Genomic DNA, 13,844 nt, shown 5'->3' on the forward strand with positions numbered 1-13,844 from the left:
TCTACACTATCAGTACCACAGCGGCACAGGTGCAGCTACACTGGTTTGCCAGTCTCTCAACTCTTTTCCCAGGGAGCGATTGCAGACACCTTCCTGCAGCCTCCTCTGCTTCCAATTTCCTGTCTTTATATAAATCTCATCTGTTCCCACACAGGTGAGTTTCCCATAATTATAGGGTTACCATATGTCCGGGATTTCCTGGACATGACCTCTTTTTTGGTCCTCTGATCTCCATCCAAGTGGATTTTTTAAATGTGAAGAAATGTCCTGGATTTTTCCTTGCTCGTTGCAGATCAGAAAAAGCTGTCTCCGCAGAGTCATAACTAGGCTCTTCAGCATCCAGGGCAAGCAGGCACATCATCTCCAAAAGTACAATAGTTCCTAACACCACATTTGGTCACAGAAGCTGTTTAGGCTGCAGACAACTTCTAATATTTATCTCATTTTCAGGTATCTTTCTTTTGATTTCAAAGTGTTGGTTGTGACACACATTTCCTGCTCCTCACAGATTCATAGATGCCAAGGCCAGAAGGGACCATTCTGATCATATTCTAGTCTGACCTCCTATGTAATAGAGGCCATACAACAAATAATTTCTACAGCATATCTTTTAGAAAAAAGTCCATACTTGATTTACAAATAGTCAGTGTTGGAGAATCTATGACAACACTTTGTAAATTGTCCCAATGGTTAATTGCTCTCATTGTTAAACATTTATACTTTATTTCTTGTTTGAATTTGCCTAGCTTCAACTTCCAGCCATTGAATTGTGTTATTCCTTTCTCTGAGAGACTGAAGATCCCATTATTAAATATTTGTTCCCCATGTAGTTACTTAGACTATAATCAAGTCACCCCTTAACCTTCTCTTCTCCAAACCCCCTCTAATTTATCATCATCCTTCTTGAATTGTGGGCACCAGAACTGAACACAAGATTCCAGCAGTGGTCACACCAGTACCTAATATAGAGGTAAAATAACCTCTCTAATCCTACTTGAGATTCCCTTGTTTAAGCACCCCAGGATCTCATGAGCTGTTTTGGCTACAGTGTCAAATTGGGAGCTCATGTTCAGATGATTATCTACCATGACCCTCAAATCTTCTCCAGAGTCACTACTTCCCAGGATAGAGTCCCCCATCCTGTAAATATGGCCTAGTCTTTGTTCCTAGATGTATACATTTAGCCATATTCAAATGCATATTATTTGCTTGCACCCAGTTTACCAAGAGATCCAGATTATGCTGAATCAGTGACCTATTCTCTTCATTATTGACCACTCCCCCAATTTTTGGGTCATCAGCAAACTTTATCAGTGATGATCTTATGTTTTCTTTCAGGTCATTGATAAAAATGTTAAAAAGTACAGGGTCAAAGAAACTGTTAAGCAAGACATTAATCATCATATCCTCAGTGTTTCTTTTCTTTATCAAGATCATTATTAGGAGAGTAGCAGATTAGTTGTATGTTCATTTACAAAATTATAAAACTTTGCACTTATACATGCAAGGATTTAACAAGGTCTGGTTCTCCTCCCACTTATCCCAGTGTAAATCAGAAGTAACTCCATGAAGTCAATGGGCCAGTCAATCACACTTAGCTGATGTAAATCAGTATATCTCCATTAACTTCAACAGAGCTATGCCAATTTACATCAGATGAGGATCTAGCCCAATGCAGTTGCACTGATGTAAAACCTAAGTAAGGGGAGACTAAGACCCTCTCAGAGTGCTGCAGCAATACTAGCTTACAATGCCGGCAAATACTTATTCTCAGTTACTTCATTTTAAATCCACTAACAGCAGTGGAGTGCCTCCTAATTTACACCTCTGTAACTGTTATTAGAATTTAATCCTTAAGTGACTTGCCTCCAGTTATAGAGAAAGGCTGTGGGCCTCATTCTCCCCGCATACTGGCGAGAATCAGAAGTAACTAATGAAATCAGTGGAGTTATATTGGTATAAACTGGTGTGAAAGGAGAATGAGGAATACAATGCAAGTCTTCTACCTTCTAGGCCTGTATCTCAACTTCAAGACAATTCTTCCTTCCTTAGAAACAGCCATTGTAGGCCTGATTCTGATCTCACACCAGGTGTACACTCATGTAATTCTGTCAGACCAGATCCTGCTCTGATTTATACTAGTATAAATCTGGAGTAACTTTACTGCATTCCAGAGTCACTCTGGATTTACACTGGTATAACTGATTTCAGAGTAGCAGCCGTGTTAGTCTGTATTCGCAAAAAGAAAAGGAGGACTTGTGGCACCTTAGAGACTAACCAATTTATTAGAGCATAAGCTTTCGTGAGCTACAGCTCACTTCCTCAGATGCATATCGTGGAAACTGCAGCAGGCTTTATATATACACAGAGAATATGAAACAATACCTATTCCCACCCCACTGTCCTGCTGTAGTATCTTGCACATTACACCCGATTCTCCTTTCACTTCAGTAACTCCACTGATTTCAGTAGAGTTATACTGGTGTAAAACAAGCATAAGAGAATTGGGGTCTGTGAATTTAATCCTAGATGAAACTTGGGCATCTAACCATAAATGTTTTGAGTGTACAAGTCACATTACCCCATTTCTATGCAACTTTGCATGCAGAAAAGACAAAACTATAATAATCCTCCTTGTGTGGAGCCCATAGTAGAGTACAATACATCACAATTTTTACAGCTGACCTCTCTACAACTGCAGCCTTGTGAAGGGAAGAAAAGATTCATTCTGAAGGGGAAAAATGCCAGTCCCTCTATGTTATATGCACAATGCTGTACACAGGGAACAGAAACCTAATTTAAGCTATCTCTAAACACTCCTTTGCTTCCCTCTGGTGCTGGCTGAATCTAGAGCAGGGATATAATATAGGCTGACTCTTTGTGTTTTTATCATCCAGTCACTGTCCCAATATGTCAAGATGTCAGTGAACTGATGATCCACAGATCATTCTGCTTTACTCACACCACACAAACTAAGTATGAACCACAGCATGGTTGAGCCAAAATCCCAGACCAGAACGTTCCTGAATTTGAAGGTTGTAATCTGGATAGTAATGTTTGAAGTATATTGCCATCATCACCAGGGCAGAAATAAGGTTTTGTGGTTGCCCTGTGCATTTCTTAGTTTTCTGAAATTTTGTTTGCTTGTTTGGTTCCATAGGTCAGAATACTGACTCCACAGAAGGGGCACAACTGCTTCCAGAGCACCCCCTTTTGCTGAATGTGGCTCTGCTGTGGCCTGCCTCAGGTCCTCCCCTTAATGGGGTAACACTGAGATCACTTAAAATGTTCCATCAAGGAGAAGCTAAGAGCTCTTCTTTACAGCATTATCTCTCCCTTTAATAAAGCCTTCTGAAAGGAGCACTTGTAGGTTTACAGGCTCGGTTTTACCCAGGTTTACCCCAGAGCCCACATAACAATCTCCAGTAGCAGCTCCTCGTGCTATAAGCCTCAGGCTTCTCCACTGCCTGGAGAGCTCTGCAGCCTTTCCCTTGCTTGTTCAGGTTCTCTTTCTGCCCAAAAAACATCTGTTTTTCATGATTTGATTTCATTATCACCTACCACCCTGGATCCAAAAATGCCAAGGCAGATGCCCTGTCCCAAAGAAATGATACCACTCCACAAGACCCCCAACCAGGAACACATCCCATAACTTTCTCAGTGCAGCTTATCACCAGGATATACTCAGATAGATACGCACTGCCTTTGCCTCAGGAATTCCACCTGGTGAAGCTATTATTGACAAGCAGCCACATGACTCCTGGGAAGGGATAATATACATAATATACACTATATTTTCCACTGTATGCATCCGATGAAGTGAGCCGTAGCTCACGAAAGCTTATGCTCTAATACATTTGTTAGTCTCTAAGGTGCCACAAGTACTCCTTTTCTTTTTATGGATACAGACTAACATGGCTGCTACTCTGAAACCTGTCATACATAAGGGACTGTGTCTGTGTGCCCCCAGTACTTGCAAGGGTCGCAGTTCTGCAACTATGCCACAATTTTCCCCTAGCAGGACACTTGTGGTACTTCAAGAACCAAAGACTAATATCCTGCTCCTTTTGGTGGCTCTGGATGCACCAAACCATACAGTCATTCATTGCCTCCTGTGATGTTTGTGTCCATTTCATAACCCCACACCACAAGCCTTGTGGTCTCCTCCAGGCATTGCTAGAGATGTTATCCTAGAATTACCAAAGTCCAACAAAGTTATGACAATTTTAACAATAGTGGACCACTTTACCAAAATGGCCCACTTTATCCCTTGCACAGGTCTCTCCTGCTGAAGAGAGAGTCCACCTCCATGACCTTCCAAAGCCCATAATCTCCTATCCGGGTCACAGTTCATGGTCTGGTGCTGGCACAAGGCCATGCACCTGCTGGGAAACTGATGTCTTCCTCTGCTTACCATTCACAGTCCAACAGCCAGATGGAAAGGGGCAACCAGGTTCTCAAGCAGTATCTGGAATGCTACATCAATCATCACTAAGACGATTGGTCCTCACTTCTGCCTTATGCTGGTTTGCCTACAACAATTCAGACAATGCATCTATGGTCAGAGCCCCGTTTTTAACCTACTGTGGATACACCCACAATTTCACCCACAATTACCTGCACCCTTGCCCAACCCAGCTGCCTCAGACCTGGTGCAGCAGATTTGTCAGGCCTTGGAAGAAGTGAAGAAGCACCTAGAAAAGGCAAAACCAAACTATAAGTGGCTTGCGGACCAGCATTGGTAGCATGGCCTCATCTATGCAGTAGGACAAGTATGGCTCTCCACAGAGCACCTCCGCACAGACAGGCCTGCTCGCAAGCTGGACTTTTGGTTCCTTGGCCCTTTTAAGAACCTGCGACAGGTTAATACAGTTACTGTTGAATTCCAACTACCCCCTTCTCCAAGATTCACCCCATGTTTCACTTTTGAAACTCTACACAGAAAACCCTTTACCTCACAGGACCCAGCCACCTTCTCCACCGGTATAAGTACAGGGCCACAAAGAATATGTGATTCATGAGATCTTGGACTCCAAAGACAAATGTGGCAGGCTTTGGTATCCTGATGACTGGAAAGGGTGTGGTCCTGAGGAATGCACCTATGAGCGTGCGGAAAATGTACATGCTCCTTGTACAGGCGTTCCATAAGAATCGCCCTGAAAAACCTGGTCCCTCATTACTCTGAGGGTGCCTCTTGGGGAGAGGGTGATGTCAGGATCCTTGGGTCTTGAACGGAGGTCCACTGGACTCTTAGGTGCTTGTAAGTGCCACCCAGGGACCTGCTCACAGTTGTGAGGGTAGAAGTTGAACCCTGACAGAGGACTCCAGTCCTAGAACCTGATTGGCAGACTGCTGGGGGTCCTGATTTGTCCACAGCTGCTATGTAAACCTAGCACAGGACCAGGAAGCTGTCCATGCAACTGGGATTCATCCTGCTCTATGTGCTTCCTGCTCCTGTGCCCTGGGCTTGACTTTCTGGCATCCAGCTTGCCATTCCAACCTCTGGTTTGTCTCCTGCCTCTGACCCCTGATATTCCAACCCAGCCTGATTACTGCTTCAAGTTTGTTTGCTGTTTCTGATCTCCTGGTATCCTGACCTGGCTGACTCTTGACTCCCATCCTGTGACTGTGGACCCTGGCGCTGACCATTTGGTCTGGCTGCCCGTGACCTGGCTCTGATAGTCCCACTCTTTCAAACTATCACTCAACACTCTCTAAGGTGCCATGGTCATCTGCTCTGAATACCTACCAGCTGCCCTGTGAGAATTATCTTCAACTTTGACCCTGTAGCATGGTCTCAGTTGGTCTGCCAAGCTGCTGGGGGGCGGTGGGGAGCTACTTCCTCGTCGAAAGACCGTGGTCACACCTCTCTGTCGACTGGGAATTAGCAGAGGGAGGTGTGACATCACAGTGGGTGCACCACAGGAGTACTGGCAAGAGTCTGTGGCAAGCCCTTCCTGCAGGGGAGCGCCAGCAAGCGTCTGGGGCGAGCAACTCAGACAGGGGAGAGTCGGCAAGAGTCATGTGCAAGTTTCAGGACAGTCTGACGAGGAGCTCGTTTTGTCCTGACTTCTTGGATGTGGAGGTGTCAGTCAATGAATAGAGCCAATCGTGATTCAGTTCGAACCTAGGCCATTGGGTCACGTGCTGGGCCTCAACGACTTCACCATCCACCTGGGCCAGCGGCTCATAGGCAAACCGCAGTGTACGGTCTTCCCTTTGGTCTCAACTAAAGTCTGCAAGGCCGGGAGAGGGGCCAGCAGTCTCCGGGTGCTTCCCATCAGGTGTGGGAGCTGGGGCGACTCCGGGGTCAGACATAATGTCCGGGGCTACCTCTGTCTTGGGTGGAGTTCCCTTGAATGCCTCTTCTGTTGGTAGGGATCAGACTACCTCAATGAAGTTCGGCCAGTCGCGGCCCAGAATAACTGGGTATGCCAAGGATCATAGAATATCACGGTTGGAAGGGAGCTCAGGAGGTCATCTAGTCCAACCCCCTGCTCAAAGCAGGACCAATCCCCAACTAAATCATCCCAGGCAGGGCTTTGTCAAGCCTGACCTTAAAAACCTCTAAGGAAGGAGATTCCACCACCTCCCTAGGTAATGCATTCCAGTGCTTCACCACCCTCCTAATGAAAAATATTTTCCTAATACCCAAACTAAACCTCCCCCACTGCAACTTGAGACCCTTACTCTTTGTTCTGTCATCTGCTACCACTGAGAACAGTCTAGAGCCATCCTCTTTGGAACCCCCTTTCAGGTAGTTGAAAGCAGCTATCAAATCCCCCCTCATTCTTCTCTTCCGCGACTAAACAATCCCAGTTCCCTCAGCCTCTCCTCATAAGTCATGTGTTCCAGCCCTCTAATCATTTTTGTTGCTCTCCGCTGGACGCTTTCCAATTTTTCCACATCCTTCTTGTAGTGTGGGGCCCAAAACTGGACACAGTACTCCAGATGAGGCCTCACCAATGTCGAATAGAGGGAAATGATCACGTCCCTCGATCTGCTGGCATTGCCCCTACTTAGACAGCCCAAAATGCCATTGGCCTTCTTGGCAACAAGGGCACACTGCTGACTCATATCCAGCTTCTCGTCCACTGTCACCCCTAGGTCCTTTTCCGCAGAACTGCTGCCTAGCCATTCGGTCCCTAGTCTGTAGCGATGCATTGGGTTCTTCCGTCCTAAGTGCAGGACCCTGCACTTATCCTTATTGAACCTCATCAGATTTCTTTTGGCCCAATACTCCCATTTGTCTAGGTCCCTCTGTATCCTATCCCTGCCCTCCAGCATATCTACCACTCCTCCTAGTTTAGTATCATCCGCAAATTTGCTGAGAGTGCAATCCACACCATCCTCCAGATCATTTATGAAGATATTGAATAAAACCGGCCCCAGGACCGACCCTTGGGGCACTCCACTTGACACTGGCGGCCAACTAGACATGGAGCCATTGATCACTACCCGTTGAGCCCGACAATCTAGCCAACTTTCTACCCACCTTATAGTGCATTCATCCAGCCCATACTTCTTTAACTTGCTGACAAGAATACTGTGGGAGACCGTGTCAAAAGCTTTGCTAAAGTCAAGAAACAATACATCCACTGCTTTCCCTTCATCCACAGAACCAGTAATCTCATCATAGAAGGCGATTAGATTAGTCAGGCATGACCTTCCCTTGGTGAATCCATGCTGACTGTTCCTGATCACTTTCCTCTCATGTAAGTGCTTCAGGATTGATTCTTTGAGGACCTGCTCCATGATTTTTCCGGGGACTGAGGTGAGGCTGACTGGCCTGTAGTTCCCAGGATCCTCCTTCTTCCCTTTTTTAAAGATTGGCACTACATTAGCCTTTTTCCAGTCATCTGGGACTTCCCCCGTTTGCCACGAGTTTTCAAAGATAATGGCCAATGGCTCTGCAATCACAGCCGCCAATTCCTTAGCACTCTCGGATGCAACTTGTCCGGCCCCATGGACTTGTGCACGTCCAGCTTTTCTAAATAGTCCCTAACCACCTCTTTCTCCACAGAGGGCTGGCCATCTACTCCCCATGCTGGGATGCCCAGCGCAGCAGTCTGGGAACTCTATCTTGGAGCTGGACTTTGCATAGGAGAGAAGAGGGGGTCTCCACCCACAAGAGAAAGTCTATTTAAGCCCGTGGGAGACCCCTCTATTTGGTCTTTAGCTGGCTAAGGAGATAGCCTCTCCACCCCCAAGGATACCTGAAAGAAACTGGAATAAAAGACAGTAACTACAGGGGTGTGAGTGATTGCTGGACCTGGACTAGAAGGAGATTAGTTTGTAAAAGGAAGCTTATGGGAACTGGTGAGATTTTGTCTGTATTCAGTTTTATTAGACATAGACTTGCAGGTTTTATTTTATTTTGCGTGGTAATTCACTTTGTTCTGTCTGTTACTACTTGGAACCACTTAAATCCTACTTTCTGTATTTAATAAAATCAATTTACTTATTAATTAACCCAGAGTATGTATTAATACTTGGGGGGGCAAACAGCTGTGCATCTCTATCAGTGTTATAGAGGGCGAACAATTTATGAGTTTATTCTGTATAAGCTTTATACAGGATAAAACAGATTTATTTGGGGTTTGGAACCCATTGGGAGTTGGGCATCTGAGTGTTAAAGACAGGCACACTTCTGTAAGCTGCTTTCAGTTAAGCCTACAGCTGGTAGGGGGCATGATACAGACCTGGGTCTGGGTTTGCAGCAGGCTAGCGGGTCTGGCTCAAACTAGGCATGGTACTGAAGTCCTAAGATGACTGGGCAGGAAAGCAGGGGCAGAAGTAGTCTTGGCACATCAGGTGGTAGCTCCCAAGGGGGTTTCTGTGATCCAACCCGCGACAACCATATCAAAAGCTTTGCTAAAGTCAAGAAATAACACATCCACTGCTTTCCCTTCATCCACAGAGCCAGTTATCTCATCATAGAAGACAATTTGATTAGTCAGGCATGACTTGCCCTTGCCAGCGCCATGGTCATTAACTGGGTCGCCCCATTTACCATGAGAGGGACCTGAGCCGTCGGGGGGTACGATTTCACATCTCTATGGATGTACTGGATCTGGACCTCCGCAATGGTCTGGTTGCATCTGGGATGAGTGCCTGGTGGACAAGGGTCTGCCCACAGCCCGCATCAACTAGGCCAGTAATATGAGTCCCTGCAACTTCATATTCATAACTTGTTGTTGTTCACAGTGCTCGGCCCCCAAGGTCTGAAGCAACTGCTGCTGTTGGACACCCAGCTGCTGTACTAGTTGTTGCTGCTGCTGTTGCTGGATCTCAGCAAGGAACTTGAGAAGCTTATCCATCTCCATGCTTCCATTAGGGGCGCTTCAGAGGCCACCTCATTCTAATCCCTTACCACAGGGATAGGGTCAGCTGCCCACATTCTCCACCATGTGTAGCACGGTCTCAGTTGGTCTGCCAAGCAGCTGGAGGGCGGCAGGGAGCTACTGCCTTGCTAAAAGGCCTGGGTCTCCCCTCTGTCAATGAGAAATTAGCGGAGGGAGGTGTGATGTCGCAATTGGCGCGACACGGGAGTAGCGGCAAGAGTCCGTGGCACACCCCTCCAGCAGGGGAGTGACAACAAAGGTCCATGGCGCACCCCTCAGGCAGGGGGAGCGCCAGCAAGAGTCCTTAGCATTTTTTCGGGGTTCCGTGTTATACCAATAAAATAAAAACCAGCAGATCTTATTAAAGGGATAAGGCCAAATGCCACATTTATTGTGAATACAGAAAGAATCATAGTAAGCAGTCAGTTATAGCTATAACATTCCATTGAATTTCACATTCATTCACACATTCATTCATACACACACAGGTTCTGCAAGGTTGTTATCATAGTTACCAGCCTTAGAGTTGCTCGTGCCAAGCCACTGGCCAGGTAGCCTGGACAAGAGGAGGGAGCAGGGCCTTGTCAGATGTGCATCTGATGCTCCTGGAAGTTGGTTTGTAGAATCATATTCAAAGTCCTCAGTCTTCAGGATCTGTTCTTAGGGATCCATCCTCATGTAATTGCCTTGTCATGCTGTTCTCATGTTTGAAGTGGTAATCAATGACTGTTCTCACGTATGAAGTGATATGCAATGATGCAGATGGAACAGCGATGACAGAATGACAGTGTGTTGTTATCTTGTTCTTTGGCCCTCCTGTCCTTGGGGCAAGTATGCCCTCAGGGTTATTGGGCTATCTTGTCCACTGTATTCTTCAGCCAATCGGTTTCATTTTAAGGCTGGCACCTCAATCTTTAATCTTTCATTCCTCATTTAATCATACATACAATCACACTCCAACGTATATCCTGTCACATCTGAACTTGATCACCCACCTATCCTTTAACATAACAATTCTAAAATCAGTGGGACATGGAGACTTCAAGAAGTCTATTCATCCCACTTGTTACATCTAAAAGGAAACAAACAAGATAAGCATGCAAGAGTGGGGGGTTCACAAATCTTATTCTGGAGTTTAGGAAAACAAAGTTGTACCAGCCATAAAGGACAGCTGTCATCTTGTTACTTTTGTCTCTGGATGTGCTTCTACCATTAACACTGACCTTGTAAAACTGACAGGCAATTTCAATCAACACAGACTCAGCAGGGTGGCTGAGAAACATATTTCTTTCTAATGGCCAGGCCAAATTCTGGGGTCTGCTGTGGAGTCACTCTTTCTTACATTTCCCATATCAGAAATATACTAGTTATCAATCTAGTCCAACACTGCCACCCAGAGGCAGGGTAGCAGGGGTAGGGGAACACAGGCCCACGCAACTCCACTGAATTCCAGCCCAGGGCCCTGACAGTGGCAGGGGGAGAGGGGGAGGGGAAATCCTGCCATTGGGTCAGTGGGGATCCATCCGCAACATGCTGGCCAAACACCAACTCACCACACTGTCCAGTTCTGCCCCTGGGCTACTTCCTACCCGGTCTCTCGAGTGGGTACCTCTGGTTCCTCCAACTCGTCTGGGTATTCAGCTGCCGGTAGCCTCAACTCGCTCTCAGCATCGGGCTCGGGTCACTGCCCAGCTCCTCGGGATACCGTCAGTCCTGGTAACCCGAGTCACTCCTCTGGGTCAGGTTTCCCCAGGTCCAGGGCATCCCCTGGCTAGGCAGCAGGGTCCATAGGGAGCAGCCTATGTCTGTCTCCCTCCCTGGTGCTCCCCTGACTGGGCTAAGGGCCCCGCCTTTTGTACTTCCTGTTCCACCCCTCCCCTTCCGGGAGGTGAAGTACACTTGGCCTGGCTCTGCCCACTCAGGCTGAGAGAGTGACTCCTCACCCTCTGGTTCGGAGGGAGACCACACCAGCTCCCTACAGACCTAATGAATCATTAATTAATGTCTCCTTACCACAGCTGTGGAAGTTATGGAATAAGCATAATTAAAGATTGTATGGTGCTCAGATACTATTGTAATAAGGGCTCTCTAAAAACTTAAGTTAGTAGGGCAACTGTTCTTAACTGTGAGATAGCTGTCACTCTGTCTTTCCCATTCTGGTGAAAGGTAGAGGATCCCACCAAGACTGGGGAGGGGTTCTATGGTGAGGTGTGTCTTTGTTTGGAATAAGGCATCCTGGTATGGAAAAGACTGAGAACCACTGTACTAAAGGTTTCAGAGTAGCAGCCGTGTTAGTCTGTATTCGCAAAAAGAAAAGGAGGACTTGTGGCACCTTAGAGACTAACCGATTTATTAGAGCATAAGCTTTCGTGAGCTACAGCTCACTTCCTCAGATGCATATCGTGGAAACTGCAGCAGGCTTTATATATACACAGAGAATATGAAACAATACCTATTCCCACCCCACTGTCCTGCTGGTAATAGCTTATCTAAAGTGATTTCCAGCACAAATCCAGGTTTTCTCACCCTCCACCCCCCCACACAAATTCACTCTCCTGCTGGTGATAGCCCATCCAAAGTGACAACTCTTTACACAATGTGCATGACAATCAAGCTGGGCTATTTCCTGCATAAATCCAGGTTCTCACATCCCCCCCACCCCCATACACACACAAACTCACTCTCCTGCTGGTAATAGCTCATCCAAACTGACCACTCTTCAAGTTAAAATCCAAGTTAAACCAGAACATCTGGGGGGGGGGGGGGGGGTAGGAAAAAACAAGAGGAAACAGGCTACCTTGCATAATGACTTAGCCACTCCAAGTCTCTATTTAAGCCTAAATTAATAGTATCCAATTTGCAAATGAATTCCAATTCAGCAGTTTCTCGCTGGAGTCTGGATTTGAAGTTTTTTTGTTTTAAGATAGCGACCTTCATGTCTGTGATCGCGTGACCAGAGAGATTGAAGTGTTCTCCGACTGGTTTATGCCCGTTGCCAACTGTGCCCACATATCTATTCAGGGGACACCATCAGAGGGCCTAATAACATCAGCCACACTATCAGAGGCTCGTTCACCTGCACATCCACCAATGTGATATATGCCATCATGTGCCAGCAATGCCCCTCTGCCATGTACATTGGTCAAACTGGACAGTCTCTACGTAAAAGAATAAATGGACACAAATCAGATGTCAAGAATTATAACATTCATAAACCAGTCGGAGAACACTTCAATCTCTCTGGTCACGCGATCACAGACATGAAGGTCGCTATCTTAAAACAAAAAAACTTCAAATCCAGACTCCAGCGAGAAACTGCTGAATTGGAATTCATTTGCAAATTGGATACTATTAATTTAGGCTTAAATAGAGACTTGGAGTGGCTAAGTCATTATGCAAGGTAGCCTGTTTCCTCTTGTTTTTTCCTACCCCCCCCCCCCCAGATGTTCTGGTTTAACTTGGATTTTAACTTGAAGAGTGGTCAGTTTGGATGAGCTATTACCAGCAGGAGAGTGAGTTTGTGTGTGTATGGGGGTGGGGGGGATGTGAGAACCTGGATTTATGCAGGAAATAGCCCAGCTTGATTGTCATGCACATTGTGTAAAGAGTTGTCACTTTGGATGGGCTATCACCAGCAGGAGAGTGAATTTGTGTGGGGGGGTGGAGGGTGAGAAAACCTGGATTTGTGCTGGAAATCACTTTAGATAAGCTATTACCAGCAGGACAGTGGGGTGGGAATAGGTATTGTTTCATATTCTCTGTGTATATATAAAGCCTGCTGCAGTTTCCACGATATGCATCTGAGGAAGTGAGCTGTAGCTCACGAAAGCTTATGCTCTAATAAATCGGTTAGTCTCTAAGGTGCCACAAGTCCTCCTTTTCTTTTTTCACTGTACTAAAGTAAATCTTTGATTGCGTTGTCATGGATCCACAAGATCTGTGCTATGTCCTATCTTTTCAACAGTCCCTTGGAGGAGCCCCATCAGTGTGTCAGGCCTTGAATTGTCCAACTCTTCCTTAAGGGTAAGCCATGCAGTCTCACAGCCTCTGAGACTGAGCCTGTGGACCCCAGTGAGTCCAACTGAGATAGATTCCTGTGCTAAGACATTTTGCCCTCTACAGGGGTCATATACCTCAGCAAGTATTTGCAGTGACACTAGGCAGCCTTTTCAAAACAGAATAAAGTTTATAAGTTAGCTGGAAAGCAGCATGGAGAAGTCCTTAGGTTAGTAAAGAAAAGCAAAGATTAAGACACAGTTCATACTGGCCAAGCCAGCGTTCACTTGAGTCATGCTACTGAAGGAACAATCTTGGTTTCCTCTCTATCTATCTCTCTGTCCCTTTGTCTCTCTTTCTCTTTCAGTCCTAGGTGAGAGCTGCCGTATTTCTCCCAAAGGCCAGCTCTTATCCTGTCCTCCTGACATATCTTGGTCCACTGTCTTCCTCCTGCAGACCCATGATGAGTTCACATGTTCTGCTTGAAGGATTTTCCCAGGGATA

At 46.1% G+C, this 13,844-nt stretch overlaps 1 long non-coding RNA gene across 2 annotated transcripts in view; it reads right to left on the reverse strand.

Annotated features, from left to right (window-relative positions):
* The window catches only part of LOC311510769, a 44,002-nt gene extending 32,821 nt beyond the window's left edge, over positions 1–11,181 (reverse strand). Inside the window, exons 1-2 of one of the 2 annotated variants that reach the window (XR_014709137.1) lie at positions 10,898–11,181; positions 4,415–4,532 (exon numbers count right to left, since the gene is read on the reverse strand). This is a non-coding gene — a long non-coding RNA (uncharacterized lncRNA). The remainder of the gene's footprint in view (positions 1–4,414; positions 4,533–10,897) is intronic. The other variant, XR_014709136.1, reaches the window with a different exon arrangement.
* Between the last annotated feature and the right edge of the window lie 2,663 nt (positions 11,182–13,844).

The sequence above is a fragment of the Lepidochelys olivacea genome, assembly GCF_965140295.1.
Source record: "Lepidochelys olivacea isolate rLepOli2 genome assembly, chromosome: 20".
Lineage (NCBI taxonomy): Eukaryota > Metazoa > Chordata > Testudines > Cheloniidae > Lepidochelys > Lepidochelys olivacea.